The 19,735-nt window shown below is 40.6% G+C and overlaps 1 protein-coding gene and 1 long non-coding RNA gene across 8 annotated transcripts in view; one reads left to right on the top strand and one right to left on the bottom strand.

The window, feature by feature from the left end:
- Positions 1–16,248, bottom strand: part of LOC138740646 (uncharacterized) — a 58,741-nt gene extending 42,493 nt beyond the window's left edge. Inside the window, exons 1-2 of one of the 2 annotated variants that reach the window (XR_011343093.1) lie at positions 16,084–16,248; positions 5,265–5,342 (exon numbers count right to left, since the gene is read on the bottom strand). This is a non-coding gene — a long non-coding RNA (uncharacterized lncRNA). Of the gene's footprint in view, positions 1–5,264; positions 5,343–12,601; positions 12,704–16,083 lie in introns of those variants that run through there. The other variant, XR_011343092.1, reaches the window with a different exon arrangement.
- Positions 1–19,735, top strand: part of LOC138740630 (uncharacterized) — a 151,809-nt gene that overhangs the window by 88,146 nt on the left and 43,928 nt on the right. For 2 of the 6 annotated variants that reach the window (XR_011343086.1, XR_011343083.1), the window contains exons 3-4: positions 2,273–2,407; positions 2,903–3,354. The exons of 2 other annotated variants lie outside the window; for them this stretch is intronic. The gene's annotated coding sequence lies outside the window, so the exon portion shown is untranslated. Of the gene's footprint in view, positions 1–2,272; positions 2,408–2,902; positions 3,355–19,735 lie in introns of those variants that run through there. 2 more of the 6 variants (XR_011343090.1, XR_011343085.1) reach the window with 1 other exon arrangement.

Below are 19,735 nucleotides of genomic sequence, written 5' to 3' on the forward strand. Positions count from 1 at the left end.
ATTGAAAATGATCATCTTTTCAAGATGTTTGTCGCTTAAAATTTGCTGAAGGGAAAAATCTCTCTGATGAGGCTTGAGGCTGGAATAAAAGTTGCAAGTCAACTTTTTTTCAAGGGAGCAGACAAGACAAACATATTAATTCAAGCACTTGACTTTAAGGTAACTCGACTTTATTCCATTCGACACATTGTCATTGAGCACTCTTTATTAACCATTGCAATCCACTATATTCATTGGCTAAAAAACCTGTTTAGGGAGCCAAAGAAAACATAGTTCTGATGCCTTATTAAAGGTGGTCAGCATTTCTGTAAAAGGACACAGATTATTTCTGCAGTCAGTACTGCACTTAAGAAATTACCAATGCAAATATCACTTTGCACCTGAAAGATGGCTTCAAGAGAGCATCACATTAAGGCTTCTGTGACTGAAGACAGACATCAAATGTGAGTAAAAGAAGAATGAGATGTCCAAGAAGTTTTAGTCAGAAGAATAGAGAGCAAGGATATAGATAAGGTTAGAGGAGAAATTAATGAGAGAGGGATACTAAGGCCCCAGAGCAATGAATACAAAATATTTTTAAATGACTGACTTTTATAATACAATTCTGTCATTTACTGCTCATTTCTAAGGGCAACAATTCAGTTAGTGTCAAACAATACTTGGGGACAACAAGTAGTCTAACTTCGAAGATGTCTGAGAAAGTTGATGGAGTCAACAGCAATGGAGGAAAATTTGGAATGGGAGCTGAAGAAATTGCTGAAGAATGGTAAAAACACAGAAATGCTAGAAGAACTCGCAGCATCCCTAGGAGGTAAAGATATATTGTCAACATTTCTGGCCTGAGCCCTTCCTCAAAGTATGAGAAAAAGCAGGGGAAGAAGTACAGACCAAGAGACAAAATGTTTTAATTGGATATGGAGAAGTGGCCAGGACAAAGAAAAGGTGATCACTTATAGTGGTGGTGGGGGAGTGGGGAGCTCTGTGAATGCAAAGCTGGGGTAGAGAAGGCAGAGGAAAAGAGGAGAGTGAGAGAGAGTCACAGGAAAGGAGACTTGGGTAGCGGGGGGTGGGGGGGTGGGGTGGCTAGTGGAAACTAGAGAAGTTGATGTTCATGCCATCCAGATTGAAATCATTTGTCAATGGTGGTCTCAGTCTGGCAGTTCATGGGACCATGGACAGGCATGTCAGCAAGGGAATGGAGTGGGGAATTGAAATAAGTGGCCACTGGAAGATCTCCATTTGTGCAGCAGACAGAACTGAGATACTCCACAAAGCGATTTCCTAGTCTGTGACCGATTTTTACAACTGGTGCACCCATCGTGGTCTCCTCTACATCAGAGAGACTGGATAGAGCTCCTGCAGAAAGTTGACAGGACGATGACTGGTAGCCTTGCCCTCCTCAACAAGAATCAGAAGAATAGTAACTTGTTGCCTTGAACATGTCACAAAAGTTTTGATTTTTGTGGCAGAATGGACAGGTGCAAACATGACTATAAGTTATGATGCAGTGTCTGTGGTTCATTGTCCATTCAGAGATCTTATGGCTGAGGGGAAGAGGCTGTTTGTCTTCAGGCTCCTTTACTTCCTTCCTGATCATAGCAATGTGAAGAGGGTGATCCTGGAAGTTACAGGCTGCTTTCTTAAAACATCACCTTTTATAGATGTCCTTGTTAGTGCTGGCCGTGTTCACAACTCTCTGTAGTCCTTACCTGTCCTGTGCATCGGCACCTGATACCAGACTGATGCTGGCAAGCCTTCTTTGTGATTGCATCAACATGGAAGCCCCAGGAGAGATCCTCAGAGATTGTTGACACCCAAGTATTTGAAGTTCTTAACCCCTTTCACTGCTGACCCCTCAAATGAGGACTGGATTGTGTACTCCTGATTTTCTTCTCCTTAGTTTTGCTATCATTGAGTGCAAGGTTATTGTGTGACTCAACTCAGCTAGTTGATCTCTCTTCCTCCTCTACGCTTCCTCTGTGATTCTGCCAATAACCGTGGTGTTATCATCAAATTTGTAGATGGCATTTGGATTGTGCCTAGCTACAGTCATGGGTCATCTATCTCACAAAGTGCAGGCACTGTTATGGCTTCCTGACAAGTGAGGAGATGTGGTCCACATTTTGTTACTTGCAAAGTAGACTCTGAGGAACTTGGTGCTCTCTACTTTCTCCATTTCTGAGTTATTACTATGTAGTGGTCATTAATATGTGGTCATTCCTGGTCCACCTGAAGTCCACAATCATCTTCATTTGTTTCTGTTTAAACTTAGATTGATGTGCTCACACCATATCACAAGATTTTCCCTGTGGTGCGACTCTTCGTTGTTGCTGATAAGTCCAACGACTGTTGTGCCACCAGAAACTTGATGACACTGTTGGAACTGGATCTGGCGATGCAGTTGTGGGTTAGTAGTGTGAACAGAAGTGGACTAAGCACAAAGCCCTGAGGTGCTCAGCGTGACGGTGCTTGACATTCTGCTAGCAACCTGGACAGACTGTGGTCTTACTGTTAGGAAATCTAGAATACATTTTTAGAGAGGGGTGTTGAGACCCAGCAAGGACAGCTTCTCCACCAGCTTCTAAGGAATGATATTAAATGCTGAGCTAAAGTTGATGAACAACAGCCTAGTGTATGAGGTGTCATTCTCCAGGTGGGTCAGGACAGAGTGGAGGGACAAGGCTATAGAATAATCAATGAAATGGTTCCATCTAGGCAGATTGAAATGGGTCCATTGCCTCTGGGAGCTGTTCATTGGTGTGACCATCATCCTGATGCTTGAAGCATTATATTATGGTGGAGGTCAGTGCCATGGGGCAGTAGTCATTGAAGCCTGTTACTTTTGCCCTCTTTGGTATCAGAATGATAATGATACAACAATATTCACTTTTTTTCCAACCAGATTTTACGACACCAGCGATTGGGACCGCACTGTCTATAAGGAGTTTGTACGTTCCCCTGCGTGTGCAAGAGGATTTTTCCGGGGACTCCAGTTTCCTCCCACACTTCAAAAACATTCCAGGGTGTAGGTTAATGGTGTGTTCATTGGACTGCACAGATTCATAAGACTAATTTAGCCTGTTACAATGCTGTATGTCTACATTTAAAAATAAAAAAAACCTGCAACCTACACCCTCATAATTTTGTAGGTCTCAATCAGATCACCCCATAACAATTTCTGCTCCAAAGAAGCTAAATCCTGCCTATTGAGTCTCTCCTCATAGCTGAAATTTCCATCCTAGGCAACATCCTGATGAATCTCCTCAGTATACTTTCCAGTGTAATCATGTCATTCTATAGTGTGATAACCATAACTACACCTAATATTCCAAATGTAGCCTAATCAATGTTTTACATACGTAGTCCATTACCTCTTAACCATTTTATCCACCTGTGAGCCATCTTTAGGGATCCTTTACCTTGTCTCCCAAGTTCCTCAATACTTTCACGGGTTTTAGCATTCATTATATATGAACTAACCTGAAGCATCTTTGCAAAATGAACCACTCACACATTATTTCCATTGCTCTGTGCATCTTATTAATTCATCAAAATTGTGCTGCATCTAACAGCTACCATCTTCACTATCAATAAAACCACTTTGATGCCAGCAGAGAATTTACTGAACCTTCATCGTCACACTATAACTCTTATTACCAAGTTGTGTCAAAACAAATCATGGTCCTTCATATGCCTCAAACTATGTGCGTAAATTCGAGGTCAAAACATAACTGTTCCTATTTCAGTCAAAACTCCCTCTCCTGAAACTGAACAAAAAGTCTACAATTCACCACCAAATCACTCCATATTTCTTACCCGAAAAATCATCATATTGCTTACACTCCTTGCTGCACATTACATTCCTGTGGCTCAAGATTACTAATTGTTCAAAGCATCTTACATTTCACCACATCATTCATTTGGTCTCTGGGAATTTTCTCATCCAACTATTTTGTCTTTCAACCTCCCTCCCTTCAAGACTCCCCAGGAAATCTATTTCTCTGACTGCATCTTCAATTTTCCCCAATTAAATTTCCTTCTGTCAGTAGGTTAGCATTCCTCATGTTTACTTAAGTACTACGAGATTATTTTTATGATAAATAGTAGCTAAGCACATTTAACTATTTCTTATCGAGTCCAACACTCATATCAATGCACCAGATGACAGGATACTGATGATAAATTCTTGATCTTTGTAGAATGGGTGGATGGAAAACAGGATGACAAGATACAACCAAGGAATCTGACTGTCCACATCCATCTGTTAATGGGAGTCATATGTCATTGCAGAAGATCTATAGATAATAGGACATCTTATTGTTCTCGCTGTTGCCACAAGTCTCGCACCACTAGGTTCAGGAACAGCTGCTACCCCTCCACCATCAGACTCCTCAACAGCAAACTCTGAGACTCATTTAAGGATTCTTATTTGTGATTTTAAAAAAATTTCTCTCTGTACTGCACAGTCGGTTTGTTTACATTCATTATCTGTTTTCATGTGTACGCTGTGTACATTTTTATCGTACTACTTTTCTTGTGGTAATTCTGCTTCACCCGAAGGAAAATGAATCTCAGGGTTATATGTACTCTGACAATAAATCTGAAATCTAAATCTGTATCATAAGTAGGGAGAAGATATTTCTTATAAAGAGATAAAAGGCAGATTACTTTTGTTGGATATGACAAAAAACTCAAATTTATACATCAGTGGGGGTGGGGGGGGTAAAACACAGAATTCTGTGGACATCGTAGTTGAAGTAAAAACACACCATGCTGGAGAGACTCAGCAGGTCAGAAAGTAAAGGCCGAGCTACATAACCAACGTTTCAGACTTGGGCCCTTCATCAAAGTATGAGAAAATGCCGGTGAGTGTCAGAAGAGTTGGGGGTGGGGGGAAGGAAGGGGGGGGGGGATGGCAGGGCAGGAAATGATAGGTTTATGTATAATTAAGTATAAATTAATACATCAATGCATTTTCTATCATTTAAAATCGTTCAAATAGCCTGTTAAGAGACAACAGTTACTATACTTGCTCAAGAAACAGTGCATATTCAGTACAATGATCTGAATAGCAAATTTTGTTACAATCAACACAATGCAAATGTAACAAGATACTTTATCTATCCAGTTGGCTTGGAATGCAATAGTTCCATTCAGCTTTTAACTATAAACTGAAACACTTCTCAAGTTCTCTCTAGGGCCAAATGGATGTTGCTTTGCTTTAAAAGGCAAAGAAAAATGACAAGAAGTAGAGTGTTCATTACCTTGACAGTATGTGTTGACTGCACTGATTCGTCATCTGCCAAAGTGTGTACACTGGCTTCTGTCTCATCTGGGGACCTCTGCAACACAAAGTAATTGATCAAATTAGCTCAAATATCCATCCCCCAAAGATCATTTAACCAGGATAGCTTATTAGTTCTGTACAGATATCACTGTTCTGAGAGAAATGCCTGACATATTAAAACTCTCATTAAAATACTAACAGCCTTTGAACAGAATTTGACCTTTTTGGAGATTTGCACCCATAATGAAATCTGGTACTCAATTATGGTTTGCTACACATACACTCCTGGGAGAGACGGTGTTGAAATATTTTCTATAACATCATTCTATATAGCATAATTGATGGCACAGACAATCTGATGTGCAAGCATATGATCATAAATATTTTGAATAACCATTGATTTGTGTTAAGTCAAAAATAAAGTCAATTTAAAAAGCATTAGAATGCACTATTAATGAAGCACATTTTCTGTCTTGATGTACATTTCCACAATTTTATACTGTCATAAATAACAAATGCCATTAAGGTTTAGATTTGCTTCAAGCTGCCTGTCATTATTCTACAATGGTTGTCAAAAACTGAATAAAACACCTTAGCCCTTTGTGAAAGCTTGTCATTAGCGTATGGTAGAAATAAAATACTTCAGTTCGAATTAAGAACTTTTTGTATAAATTAGCAAAATATATTCAGTTGAACAGAAGGATTAAAAAGCAAGGTGATAGTTTTCAAAATATCTCTGATATGTGTAAAATCGACCAAAATATTGTGCTGATGTGCCAAGTACCAAAACACTATGATGTCCCAAGCTGATATAATGCTTGAATATCCAGAGTGGGTTTTTTTGTGATCAGTCTGAAGTTTCAAGGCTTTCTCATCTTGTTCATTGAGTTGTCTCTCCTGCACAGCAACAAAAAAGAATTCATCTTAACAAAATTCCAGTTTCTTCTTTGGCTTGGCTTCGCGGACAAAGATTTATGGAGGGGGTAAAAGTCCACGACAGCTGCAGGCTCGTTTGTGGCTGACAAGTCCGATGCGGGACAGGCAGACACGGTTGCAGCGGCTGCAGGGGAAAATTGGTTGGTTGGGGTTGGGTGTTGGGTTTTTCCTCCTTTGCCTTTTGTCAATGAGGTGGGCTCTGCGGTCTTCTTCAAAGGAGGTTGCTGCCCGCCAAACTGTGAGGCACCAAGATGCACGGTTTGAGGCGATATCAGCCCACTGGCGGTGGTCAATGTGGCAGGCACCAAGAGATTTCTTTAGGCAGTCCTTGTACCTTTTCTTTGGTGCACCTCTGTCACGGTGGCCAGTGGAGAGCTCGCCATATAACACGATCTTGGGAAGGCGATGGTCCTCCATTCTGGAGACATGACCCATCCAGCGCAGCTGGATCTTCAGCAGCGTGGACTCGATGCTGTCGACCTCTGCCATCTCGAGTACTTCGACGTTAGGGATGAAAGCGCTCCAATGGATGTTGAGGATGGAGCGGAGACAACGCTGGTGGAAGCGTTCTAGGAGCCGTAGGTGATGCCGGTAGAGGACCAATGATTCGGAGCCAAACAGGAGTGTGGGTATGACAACGGCTCTGTATACGCTTATCTTTGTGAGGTTTTTCAGTTGGTTGTTTTTCCAGACTCTTTTGTGTAGTCTTCCAAAGGCGCTATTTGCCTTGGCGAGTCTGTTGTCTATCTCATTGTCGATCCTTGCATCTGATGAAATGGTGCAGCCGAGATAGGTAAACTGGTTGACCGTTTTGAGTTTTGTGTGCCCGATGGAGATGTGGGTGGGCTGGTAGTCATGGTGGGGAGCTGGCTGATGGAGGACCTCAGTTTTCTTCAGGCTGACTTCCAGGCCAAACATTTTGGCAGTTTCCGCAAAGCAGGACGTCAAGCGCTGAAGAGCTGGCTCTGAATGGGCTCACCTTACAAAGCCGTCCTGTCCAGAGAAGAAACAAGCCTTCCGTCACGCATGCAGCCATCTTCAGCGCAAACTCCGGGAGATCCAAAATGAGTAGTGGACTAGCCTCGCCAAACGAACCCAGCTCAGCGCGGACATTGGCAACTTCAGGGGTTTCTACGAGGCTCTAAAGGCTGTGTACGGCCCCTCACCCCAAGTCCAAAGCCCGCTGCGCAGCTCAGACGGCAAAGTCCTCCTCAGCGACAAGATCTCCATCCTCAACCGATGGTCAGAACACTTCCAATCTCTTTTCAGTGCCAACTGCTCAGTCCAAGATTCCGCCCTGCTCCAGCTCCCTCAACAGCACCTAAGGCTAGAGCTGGACGAGGTCCTCACCCTGGATGAGACATATAAGGCAATCAAACAACTGAAAAGTGGCAAAGCAGCAGGTATGGATGGAATCCCCCCAGAGGTCTGGAAGGCTGGCGGCAAAACTCTGCATGCCAAACTGCATGAGTTTTTCAAGCTTTGTTGGGACCAAGGAAAACTGCATATATTTAATGTTTGTTGAAAGACATAGGTATGATAGAGGCAGGTAAATTGTTACCATTGGTGGGGGAGACCTGAAATTCGCTGCCCATTGAAGCAATGGAAGCTACCTCAGCAAGTATATTTAAGCAAATTTAGATAGATTTTTTAGAAAGTAAGGGAATTAAGGGATATGGAGAAAAGGCAGGCAGGTGGAGATGAGGCTATCATCAGATCAGCCATGATCTTATCGAATGGTGGAGCAGACTGGACACCTCTTTCTTATGCTCTTATACTTGAAGATACTTTAGATATTAATGACACATGGGAAACCATTGAACTCCTGCTAGATTAACACCTAGATCCTGTGGACAACCCCTGTCATTGATCACCGTGGACATGTCATCCCACTGCCTTTGCAGCTCACGTCTGAAGAACCTCCTAGTCAATGAGAACCAAAGCCATTTCTCTTCCTCTCTAGCTCCTCCTTCAAAGCTAACTGTACAAGACTGGAAAAGCAAGGCACCATTCTTGAATGTCTCATTTGTTGGAATGAGTTCCAGAGTTGCAACATCATTCCCCTTTCAAGTGATTAGCTGACTTTAGATACTTTAGGTTGGTATTAACTGACACTGGACAATGACATGGGGTCACCTGCCATACTGAAACCAGTCAACAACAGGGAAAGTGCTGATTACATGTGGCAATCCTGTAAATGATTAAGCAAAGCAAAGCTCGTCTTGCACATACCAGGCAGCAACTGATGGAAGTTTATTGCCCTTTGCCATGTCGGTATCTATCCTCAGAGTGTGCTCAGTACAGGCAGTCCCCAAGTTAGAACGAGTTCCATTACCTGGGCCTGACCATAAGTCAAATTTGTTCATAAGGCAGAACAGGTACTTACGGTTCTTATTTAGCACTCGTGAGTTAACATTATGCACATTTATGCACATGCACAAATTGGGGAACAGCCCATTTGTTTCTACGAGTTGTTCGTGACCTGAGGATTGTCTGTACATTCAAAAACCATTCAAAGTAATTTCAAGTATTCAGAAAAGTCTGATAAATATATCAAGATTGATTGTCTTTCCTTCATGGTTATGGGGTTAATTCATGCTGGGAATACAGTCTTAAACTGCTTTGTCTTTTAACTCAATTTCAGGGAGCAGATTATTCATAGATTGCATGTGAACTCTCTGTATACTTCACATCTGCTTCCACTACATAGACTATCAAAAGTCAATGCTACACATGTTTTTCATTTTTCTAACATTCTTGGTTTGAATGAGTTGACCTTCTCAGTAAATGTTATTTTAACACACTGATAATTTCATCCATGTGGGAGGTGCTTACTAACAGTTTACTATTGGAGCCACTTCATCATCTAACCATTATAAGGACATGAGAACTAGGAGGTGAGGGCCGAGGTCTGGCAGATGGAGTACAATGTTGGTAAATGTGAGGTAATCAATTTTGGAAGGAAAATTGGAGATTATTTAAATCGTGAAAATTGCAACATGCTGTTGTGCATGAATCATAAAAGGTTTGGTTTGCAGGTGCAGCAGGCTATCAAATAGAATGTTGGCCTTCCTCGCTAGAGGGATTGAATTAAAGGGATAATCTGCTGCATTTGCACAGGGTACTGTTGAGGCCATATCTGGAGTTCTGCGTACAAGTTCTGGTCTCATTCTGCTGGCTTTAGAGGCGGTGAAAGAAGCTCATAAAGTTGATTCTGGAGATAAGTGGGTGAGCCTATGAGGGGAGATTGCATCAGCTGGGACTATAGTCAGTGGAATTGAGTAGAATGAGAGGGAAATGTATAAATATATCTAAAATTATGAAAGGCATAAATAAGACAGAGGCAGGTAATTTAATCCCACTGGCAGATAAGACAAGAACTAAGAGATTTTGCCTGAAGATTTAGGAAAGTAGAGGAGGTCAGAGATGGGGAGGAATGCAGACAGTGGTGAATCTGTGGAAGGAAGCAATAGGGACTGCTTCGTTAAATATATTCAAGACAGATATGTGTTAGCTATAGGGAAAAGACTGATAGGTGGAACTAGTTCACAACCAGAATGGCAGAGCAGGCTGGATGGGTCAGATGGCCTACTCCCATTCCTATTTCTTATGTTCTTATGAAAACTTGTGCCAGCTTTCCCAATCAGAAGATCATTGCTGATTTTTTTTAAACCTTATTACCCCCCCTTTGTTCCCCCCCCCCATTCTGAGCTGAATGTATCTAGCAACTGAAAGTCTACCACATTTTTGGATGGAGAATTCTAAAGATTTCCTATGATTTGGTGATGAATTATATTCTCATCCAAGCTCTGAATGACAAACACTTATTTTGAGATAGTGACACTTGATTCTAGACACCCCAGCAAAGTAAAACATCATCTACCTTGTTAAGCCCCATCAAAATTTTGTCCTTTTCTATGAATTCACCTCTCTTTCTTCCAAACTCAAGCAAATATTGACCCGCAGTCTTCCTAATCTCTCCTTATTAAAGAAATCCACTATCCCAAGGAAAAAAATCAAATGAAACTTGCTGCACTTCCAGTATCCTCGCGAATTGAGTCTAGATTTGTTCTAAACCTCCAGATACAAACACACCATGATCCACATATTTGGGGCATAGCATGTTTACTGTTGACTCAAATCCTGTTGCAATGAAGATAGCATACCGTTTGACTTCTAATTGTTTTGGGAATCTACATGTTAACTTTAAGTGACTTGTATATATTGTCTCCCAGATCTATCTGAATACTAACACCTTTCATTCCCTTGCCATTTCTATTTTTACTGCCAAGATCTATGATTCCCTTTTTCCTACATTGTATCTGATTTGACTTTAACTATCTTTATCCCCTGTAGTGTCTCTGCATTCTCCTCACAAACCATACTGCCATCCAAATTTGGGGTGGCACAATCTTACATCTGCTTCCTCTCAGCTCCAGTGATTCAGCTTATGAACTCTATTGCTGTCTGTATAGAGTTTGGTTGCTCTGCCTGTGACCACTTTATTTCCATATTCCAAAGATATGGGATGTTAGGTTGATTGGGCCTATGAATTACAAACACCAGAATGCTGGAGGAACACAGCTGGTCTATTCAGCATCTATCAGAGACAAAGATATATTTCGGGCCTGAGCCCTTCTTCAAGGAAAAATATCAGAAGGCAGAAGCAGAATTCAAACAATGGGAGAGGAATCCAGACCAACAAAAGGTGTTAAATGGATGTGATAATGGACTAGGTAGAATTTATCACATCTGGGCAAAAGGAGACAGTGAATGGAGGGATACAACAGAGGGAAGCAGGATGTGGGGGGGGCTAACAAAAGCCAGAGAAGTCAGTATTAATGCCATCTGGTTGGTGGAGCACAGTTGGAAGATGAGGTGTTTTTTCTCCAATTTACGATTGAGTCTCAGTCTGGCAGTACACAAAACCATGGACAGACATGTTGGCAAGGGAATGGGATGGGGATTTGAAATGAGTGGCCACTGGGAGATTCACGCTATTGTGGTGGACAGAGCCAAGGTGCTCAACAAAGAGATCTCCCAGCCTGCATCCAGTCTGTCTGATGTAGAAGAAACCACAACAAATTGTCCCCATGAATTGACCTATGAATTGTCCAAGCATGAGCTTGAGTGATACAACCTGAGGGAAATTGATCCCTTTGAGGGTTTGGGTAAATGAGTGTTTGATGGTTAATGGGCATAAGGTTCAATTTCCATGCTGTTTGATTCTGGACAATTTCTTGTTTCCCATATCCAGATTATTGAAATAGATCAATGGTTCTCAACCTTTTTCTTTCCACTCACCTACCCTATGCCATCGATGCTCTGTGTTTAGTAAGGGACGACTTAAAGTGGTATGTGAGTGCCCTAGACCCAATTGTTACTGAAATGATTTGGTTGAGAAAAATTGTCACTGACCCATTTCCTTCGGAGTTATGAAACCATGCACACAACGAGTCAATTAGGTATGATTAAAACAGTAGTTTTCAAACTTTTTCTTTCCACCCATATACCACCTTAAGCAATCCTTTACTAATCACAGAAAACTATGGCATAGGGATTACTTAAAGTGGGATGTGAGTGGAAGAAAAAGGTTGAGAACCACTGATCTAGATTGAAACAGGATGAGGTCTCAGCATCAATTCCTGTGGATCAAATTTGAAATGTATTTCTCAGGTCTTGGAGATCAAGATGGACTTGAGCTTTTTACATGAGAGTACTGGAATTGGCTGATTCTGGTTTATTTAGCAAAGTTGTCTTATTGAAGTTTAAGAGATATAAATTTGAAAACTTCTACCCATCCTTAATTTTAAAAACCAAATTTTTCCTTGCTCACACCTCACTGGAGCATTAAAAATTAAATAGAGGTTAAATTTACAAGGGAGTGGTCAATAAGTGCCATGAAAATAAAAAGAATCATTTAATCCAATTTTGCATTTTTGATTTCAAAAGTTAATTTGCATAGGAATAAATAAAATGTTTGTGGTTTCCACAAAAGGAAAATAAGCAATGTCATCCCAATTAAATATCTGCAAAAATATGTCCAATGAGGACATGTGTGGAATTAAAAACCACGCTGTTTTATGTATCTGTACAGTTAATCATTTATGTTAGACTTTGCAACTGTCACATTCTTTCTGTAAACTTCATTTTTGATAAATTGGCCACAGACCCATATCTGTCATAAAGTTGGAAGAGAAAATATATAACAATATTACCATATATTTCAGCAAGTCTGGAAACACTCAAAAAACAGGGATTGAATTGTATGCCAGAAACAAAAATGAGACCTTAAATTCAATTTTTAAAAAAACTGCTCGACACAGATTTGGCATACAAGATGACCTGAAATACCAAAAATGAATCCGACCTACTCACCTATCTCCGGTGTCCTCACAGCAGCACAGTTGCTGGGTGTTCTTGACCACTTCTATTAATTTCAACTTAAAACTCTCTTCAAACTTTTGTTGTTTTGCTGGCAGCTCTATGATAACAACTAGACTGCAGCAATGACCAACAGCTCAATCAATGTGATTTGGTGGGGGTGGGGGGTGGTCAAAATAAACCCAGTATATGATAAAACCATGAAAATGTGGCTAAACTGGGAACCTGACATCTGAAGGTCGACTTCAATACCAAAATATATCATGAATCCAATCACTCATAAATTTTTACCAGGTAATTACATTAGAAAAGAATATCTTGTCTTGTTTTATCCTATATTCTATTTTTTGGTCTCATTATATAAATAAAAGTAAATATTTTATTTATTTTTATGGAATATGATTTAAAATGTGGACCTGCATTTCAAACCCTGAACTGAACTAAAGAGTCATTAAAAATTGTTGCCAATTTCCATATAATCTTCAGCAATTTCTTATCCTTTCCTCTAAGATGCCTCACATTTTGAAGCACCAAGCTTCCTTGAATTCCTGAGTAATGGCCAACCAATGTCATGTGTTTCAAAACTGCTTCTTATAAAATCTGCTCTCTTTGACCAAAATCTTAATCTCTTCACCAAATATTTACTGTATTATCGGTTTGCTATATTTGGTTGCTTTGAACACAATGATCAAATCAAAAATCATGAAATCGCAGTAATTTAGGGTGCATAAGCAACATTTTGTCCATGTTGGCCAAGCACCCAGTTGCTACATGGTGTGGCATGGTGAGCATAGCAGTTAGTGCAATGCTGTTACAGTGCCAGTGATCAAATCTGACACTGTCTTTAAAGAGCTTGTACATTCTCCCTGAGTCTACTTGGGTTCTCCCCAGGGGCTCCAGTTTCCTCTCACCTTCCAAAACATAATGGGGATTGTAGGCCAATTGGGCAACACAAGCTTGTGTGCTGAAAGGGTCTGTTACCATGCTGTATGCCTAAATTTAAAAATTTTCAAAATCATTTTATGTAACATCTTGCTTTCATCTGCTTCACAATTTATCTTCTCTTAAATACATTTTTATTTGTAAAGACTAAAGTAATATACTTGCTGTGTATCCATGTTCTATCTAATAACTTACCACCCTCTCTTTGCAAGCGGCCCAACTTTAACAATCTGCCTTTGTTTTCTCAAAATATTTCATTTTTACTGTAAATTTAGGCCCTATACTTTCACTTCTTAACTGCAGTTGGATTTTAAAATATTTATTTATTCATGGAATTCTATAGTGGGAATATTACATATTTATCCTGTACCCTCTTAACATTTCTTATTTTTTCTTTCTTTCTTCTTTGGCTTGGCTTCGCGTACGAAGATTTATGGAGGGGTAATGTCCACGTCAGCTGCAGGCTCGTTTGTGGCTGACAAGTCCGATGCGGGACAGGCAGACACGGTTGCAGCAGTTGCAAGGGAAAATTGGTTGGTTGGGGTTGGGTGTTGGGTTTTTCCTCTTTTGTCTTTTGTCAGTGAGGTGGGCTCTGCGGTCTTCTTCAAAGGAGGTTTCTGCCTGCCGAACTGTGAGGCGCCAAGATGCACGGTTTGAGGTGATATCAGCCCACTGGGGGTGGTCAATGTGGCAGGCACCAAGAGGTTTCTTTAAGCAGTCCTTGTACCTCTTCTTTGGTGCACCTCTGTCTCGGTGGCCAGTGGAGAGCTCGCCATATAACACGATCTTGGGAAGGCGATGGTCCTTCATTCTGGAGACGTGACCTACCCAGTGCAGTTGGATCTTCAGCAGTGTGGATTCGATGCTGTCGGCTTCCGCCATCTTGAGTACTTTGATGTTGGCGATGAAGTCACTCCAATGAATATTGAGGATGGAGCGGAGACAACACTGGTGGAAGCGTTCTAGGAGCCGTAGGTGATGCCAGTAGAGGACCCATGATTCAGAGCCGAACAGGAGTGTGGGTATGACAATGGCTCTGTATACGCTAATCTTTGTGAGGTTTTTCAGTTGGTTGTTTTTCCAGACTCTTTTGTGTAGTCTTCCAAAGGCACTATTTGCCTTGGCGAGTCTGTTGTCTATCTCGCTGTCGATCCTTGCATCCGATGAAATGGTGCAGCCGAGATAGGTAAACTGGTTGTCCGTTTTGAGTTTTGTGTGCCCGATGGAGATGTGGGGGGGGGATGGTGGTCATGGTGGGGAGTTGGCTGATGGAGGACCTCAGTTTTCTTCAGGCTGACTTCCAGGCCAAACATTTTGGCAGTTTCCGCAAAACAGGTCGTCAAGCACTGAAGAGCTGCCTCTGAATGGGCAATTAAAGCGGCATCATCTGCAAAGAGTAGTTCACGGACAAGTTGCTCTTGTGTCTTGGTGTGAGCTTGCAGGCGCCTCAGATTGAAGAGACTGCCATCTGTGCGGTACCGGATGTAAACAGCGTCTTCATTGTTGAGGTCTTTCATGGCTTGTTTCAGCATCATGTTGAAGAAGATTGAAAAGAGTGTTGGTGCGAGAACGCAGCCTTGCTTCACGCCATTGTTAATGGAGAAGGGTTCAGAGAGCTCATTGCTGTATCTGACCCGACCTTGTTGGTTTTCGTGCAGTTGGATAACCATGTTGAGGAACTTTGGGGGGCATCCGAGGTGCTCTAGTATTTTCCAAAGCCCTTTCCTACTCACAGTGTCGAAGGCTTTGGTGAGGTCAACAAAGGTGATGTAGAATCCTTTGTTTTGTTCTCTGCACTTTTCTTGGAGCTGCCTGAGGGCAAAGACCATGTCAGTGGTTCCTCTGTTTGCGCGAAAGCCGCACTGTGATTCTGGGAGAACATTTTCGGCGACACTAGGTATTATTCTATTTAGGAGAATCCTAGCGAAGATTTTGCCTGCAATGGAGAGCAGCGTGATTCCCCTGTAGTTTGTGCAGTCTGATTTCTCGCCTTTGTTTTTGTACAGAGTGATGATGATGGCATCACGAAGGTCCTGAGGCAGCTTTCCTTGGTCCCAGCAGAGCTTGAAAAACTCATGCAGTTTGGCATGCAGAGTTTTGCCACCATTTTTATGTCTGCTTTATATGACAATTGTTGTTTTCACCTCCCTTTCACCAACTCTCTTCTCAGATCTTTTAACTGTAAAATGTGTTACATACTAACAACCCTTTTAATTTTGTTAGACTAAAAGGACTTTGTTTGCACTAACAAAGGAATAGCAATAGAAAATTCACTAGACAATGGTTAATTAAAAAATCTATTATTTTGAATTTAACTATTAATAACATTTACTAGTCTCCAAAATTATTAACCCTATTATAAATGCACAAATGTAAGTGTGTTTGTGTGTCTGTGTGTGTGTATATATTAAAGTCCCCACTCTCTCTGAAAAGTCCATTTTAAACCTTCAGAATCATTTTGGTCTTATGTGAAGATATTAAATTTTCAGTTCAGAAATTATAAAGCATCATATTTTCAAGCTCTTTCAACTCACAATTCTTTCAATGAGTTGTCCTTCAGAGAGATTCTTCAAACAGAAGTGACCTTCACCAGGCCACATATGCATCTCCTGTGAATAGGATAATAGAAGTCTTCTTTCCAGGAGGTCAAATCTTCTTCTGTTGAATGAAGACTTTGGAATCTGTATTCCCAAACAATGAAACTGCTCTCTGTGATAGAGTATATAGATGTTTTTTGGAGATAAATTGAGATAGGCTTGTTAGTGTAGGTCACATACAAACACTTTAAAACAGATCTTATTTGAAATATTGGAGCTCTGCTAATGCTAGACATATCGGCACCACAGCCTTTGCAAGAGCTTTGGAGAATGACCAAGAGACTTCACTAATGGATTGTTGTTTACAAAAAGGCAACAGATGAAAGAGCTTGTTGGAGCTGCAGGCAGTCTGAAGGGGAACTTGCTGTTCTAAGAGGGTCATGTGGTTTTGCAAGCATAGAGAGTAAAAGAGGCTTTCTCTCAGAGAGAGAGAGAGAGAGACAGAGAGAGAGAGATCACTTCTACAGAGTTACAGTCAGCAACAGCAACTGGGACTGGAACAGGACAAGCTGGCAAGCTTGTAGAAAGCCCCATTGGAAGATAGGTTGTGAATTCTTAGTTCAGCCTGGTCAAAGCCCTTGTGGTTCATGCAAGAGGAGAGAACTGCTTGTCTAATGTTTCACTTGGAATAAGAGAAACAAGAAAAAAGGAAGAGGTTATCATCTGGAGAACCCTGAGGGGGCAGGTTTCTTCGGCAAGACACTGAAGTGGCTGGGTGTCCATCGTACAACAAATCTGAAAACCGACAAGAACCTTCCTGAGTAGAAGGTTCCTTTCAAGCATGAAAGCCTGGTGAACTTTATAAATTTTAAATTCTGTGCACAGTGTAAGAATTGCCTGCAACCAGTGAACCTGGAGGAATGAGAAGTGAGATTAGACTGTGAACCAAAGAACTTTTCTAAACATACACACACATGACATACATGGGCACTTAGAATTAGAATGGGGTTAAGTTAGGTTAGTTAAGTCAATAGTGAGTGATAAGTTAAAGTGTGATTTTGTTTTCATGTTTAAAGATAATTAAAAGCAAGTTTTGTTTAAGTAACCATTTGTCTTGATGAATATCTATTGCTGCTGGGTTTTGGGATCCTCTGAGCTCGCAACTCCTCTTTATCTTAAAGATACAGTCAGAAGTAGGTTTCCCTTTTGAAATCTACTTATTCTGCCTCCCCATTTTATTAGGAGTAAGACTTAACAGCACCTATTCTAGTTACTGTAATTTAACCCCATCTTCCACAAGGTTCCACCTCCTGTGTGTGTCACAGGGTTTTGACTTCTGAAACTGATCCAAAAAATGTCTGAATTTGCTAATAAATTTCTCAAAATCACGTGATAGCTAGATCATCACTGAGGTCAGTCCCAATTCTTGGAAACCACATGACTATTAGTTTCATTTCTACAAAACCTCTTGCCTTTTTCAAAACCACTTCACATCCATAACCTCTGACCTCATCTCCAAGAGGCTTGAGTGGTTTAACAATGCCAGAAAGTCTAATAAACTGGTGTTTGTTTAAACAGATGGCTTCCCTCAGCAGTTCTTCTTGAGTACTTCAGTTTTTATTAAAGCAAACACTCCATTGTTCTGGAATAATTAAGACCCACTTCAGTTCCATTAGCTCTGTCTTTCTAGAGGCTGCAACTCTAAAAGATGATCTCACTTCTGAATATATGGTAAGGTGTGTGTAAACCTGTAGCCAACCCACAACAAACCCAAGACACATTTATAAGAAATATAGCTTAACATTAATATAAACATGGAACCATTGCATCAATAGGTCTTGTTTTGTGTTTTTCCCCTCATTTTGCTTATGTTTTAAAAGTAACTGCTCCCAAGTGCTCACCTCATTTAATTGTTATCTAATCTAGGCTATTATTCATAACAAGACCAAAGCAGTCAATCAGACTTACAATCAATATTACCAAATTGTCTGCAATTGATCTTTCCTCCCTCCTACCTCCTCATCCCATTTGTTGTACTAGGAATTGTGGCATCTGATTTCAAGAATATAAATGAGAAATGGAAATATCCTCTCCCTTTTTCCCAATACCATTGTGATCTCCTTTGAGAAAAAAACACTGAAAATAGTGCCATCTTCTGTATTTTTAAAATATTACATGCATGCTAAATAATGTTGATAGTGTTGATAAGATATTACATGAATAATGTGTTGCTGATAACCCCTTTTAGATTGTAGTAAGTGTTCTTAATGTTTGGAGGTGAATTTGCATTGCCTTTTTTAGGCCCTGTGCTCCTGGCAAGTACATTCTGCCAACTAGAAACAAGCCTCCAATAAACACCGTAGCAACATTTATGATTTTACTTGCGGTTCATTTAATTTTACTGTTTTCTCTGCTCTTTCTGTTTTCATTACGATTGGCTAATCTCCTAAATTAAATTTGTTATTAATAAAATAAAAAGTGCAGTTAGAGCAACTTGGCATTTAACTACCTACTAAATCTGCTCCTACCTTGACCGGATCCCCCAAGTGGGAACTTCCTCAATTAAATTAACTCTGATCTCATTAGCTTATGCAAGGTTTTCTGATCCTAAGGCTCTGAGAAATTATTTGATTCCCACACAGTCTGAAATAGCTATCAAATAGCTTGAATAATTGTAATTGTCCGTGACATCCAAAGCTATAAAAGTATTAAAATAAATTATTCAATTAAAATACTAAAACAATAAAGAAAGGAACAACACATGAGAAATACCTGAAGACAATTGTATGCATGAAAGTTAAATGAAAAAAAATGAGAACATAAACCGTTTGAAATTTACCTCTTTCATTCTCAGTCATTTCTCTCCATTGCAATGACTGGATTTATGGAACACGTGCCAATAGAAACCTGGCATTGAGACACTAGACAAACTTCCATGTGCAGTGGCTGGGGAAACTACAGGAATTTCATGTTCCAAAACTTCAGGATGACAGCCATGAATAGCTATTGGGATTTTCTGGACTTTTGCAGTGCACATAGTTGGAGATGATTTCTTGACTTCTAAACAAAGTTAAATGCTTATGGTTTAAGAAGGAACTGTTCTCTATTTAAAGAAATCTCATGTTTATGTTTTCTGACTGGGCTTTGTGTGCAGTTTGTTTAACATTTTGAAAGTACATCTGTAGAATTTGGTGTAAACAGTGCCTAAATTTCTGACACTTTGAGGTTAGAAAATCATATTAAGAAGTTAATCTTAAAAAAAAAGAAAAAAGTTAATTTTTTTAGATCAATTTGTTAAATATGGGTTTAATATGGTTATCATAGAGTTCATTGGAGTGACTTCATCACCAACATCGAAGTACTTGAGCTGGCAGAGTCCACAAGCATCGAATCCACGCTGCTGAAGACCCAACTGCGCTGGGTGGGTCATGTCTCCAGAATGGAGGACCATCGCCTTCCCAAGATCGTGTTATATAGTGAGCTCTCCACTGGCCACCGAGACAGAGGTGCACCAAAGAAGAGGTACAAGGACTGCTTAAAGAAATCTCTTGGTGCCTGCCACATTGACCACCGCCAGTGGGCTGATATCGCCTCCAACCGTGCATCTTGGTGCCTCACAGTTCGGCGGGCAGCAACCTCCTTTGAAGAA

This window comes from Narcine bancroftii, chromosome 1, assembly GCF_036971445.1.
Source record: "Narcine bancroftii isolate sNarBan1 chromosome 1, sNarBan1.hap1, whole genome shotgun sequence".
In the NCBI taxonomy this organism is placed as follows: domain Eukaryota; kingdom Metazoa; phylum Chordata; class Chondrichthyes; order Torpediniformes; family Narcinidae; genus Narcine; species Narcine bancroftii.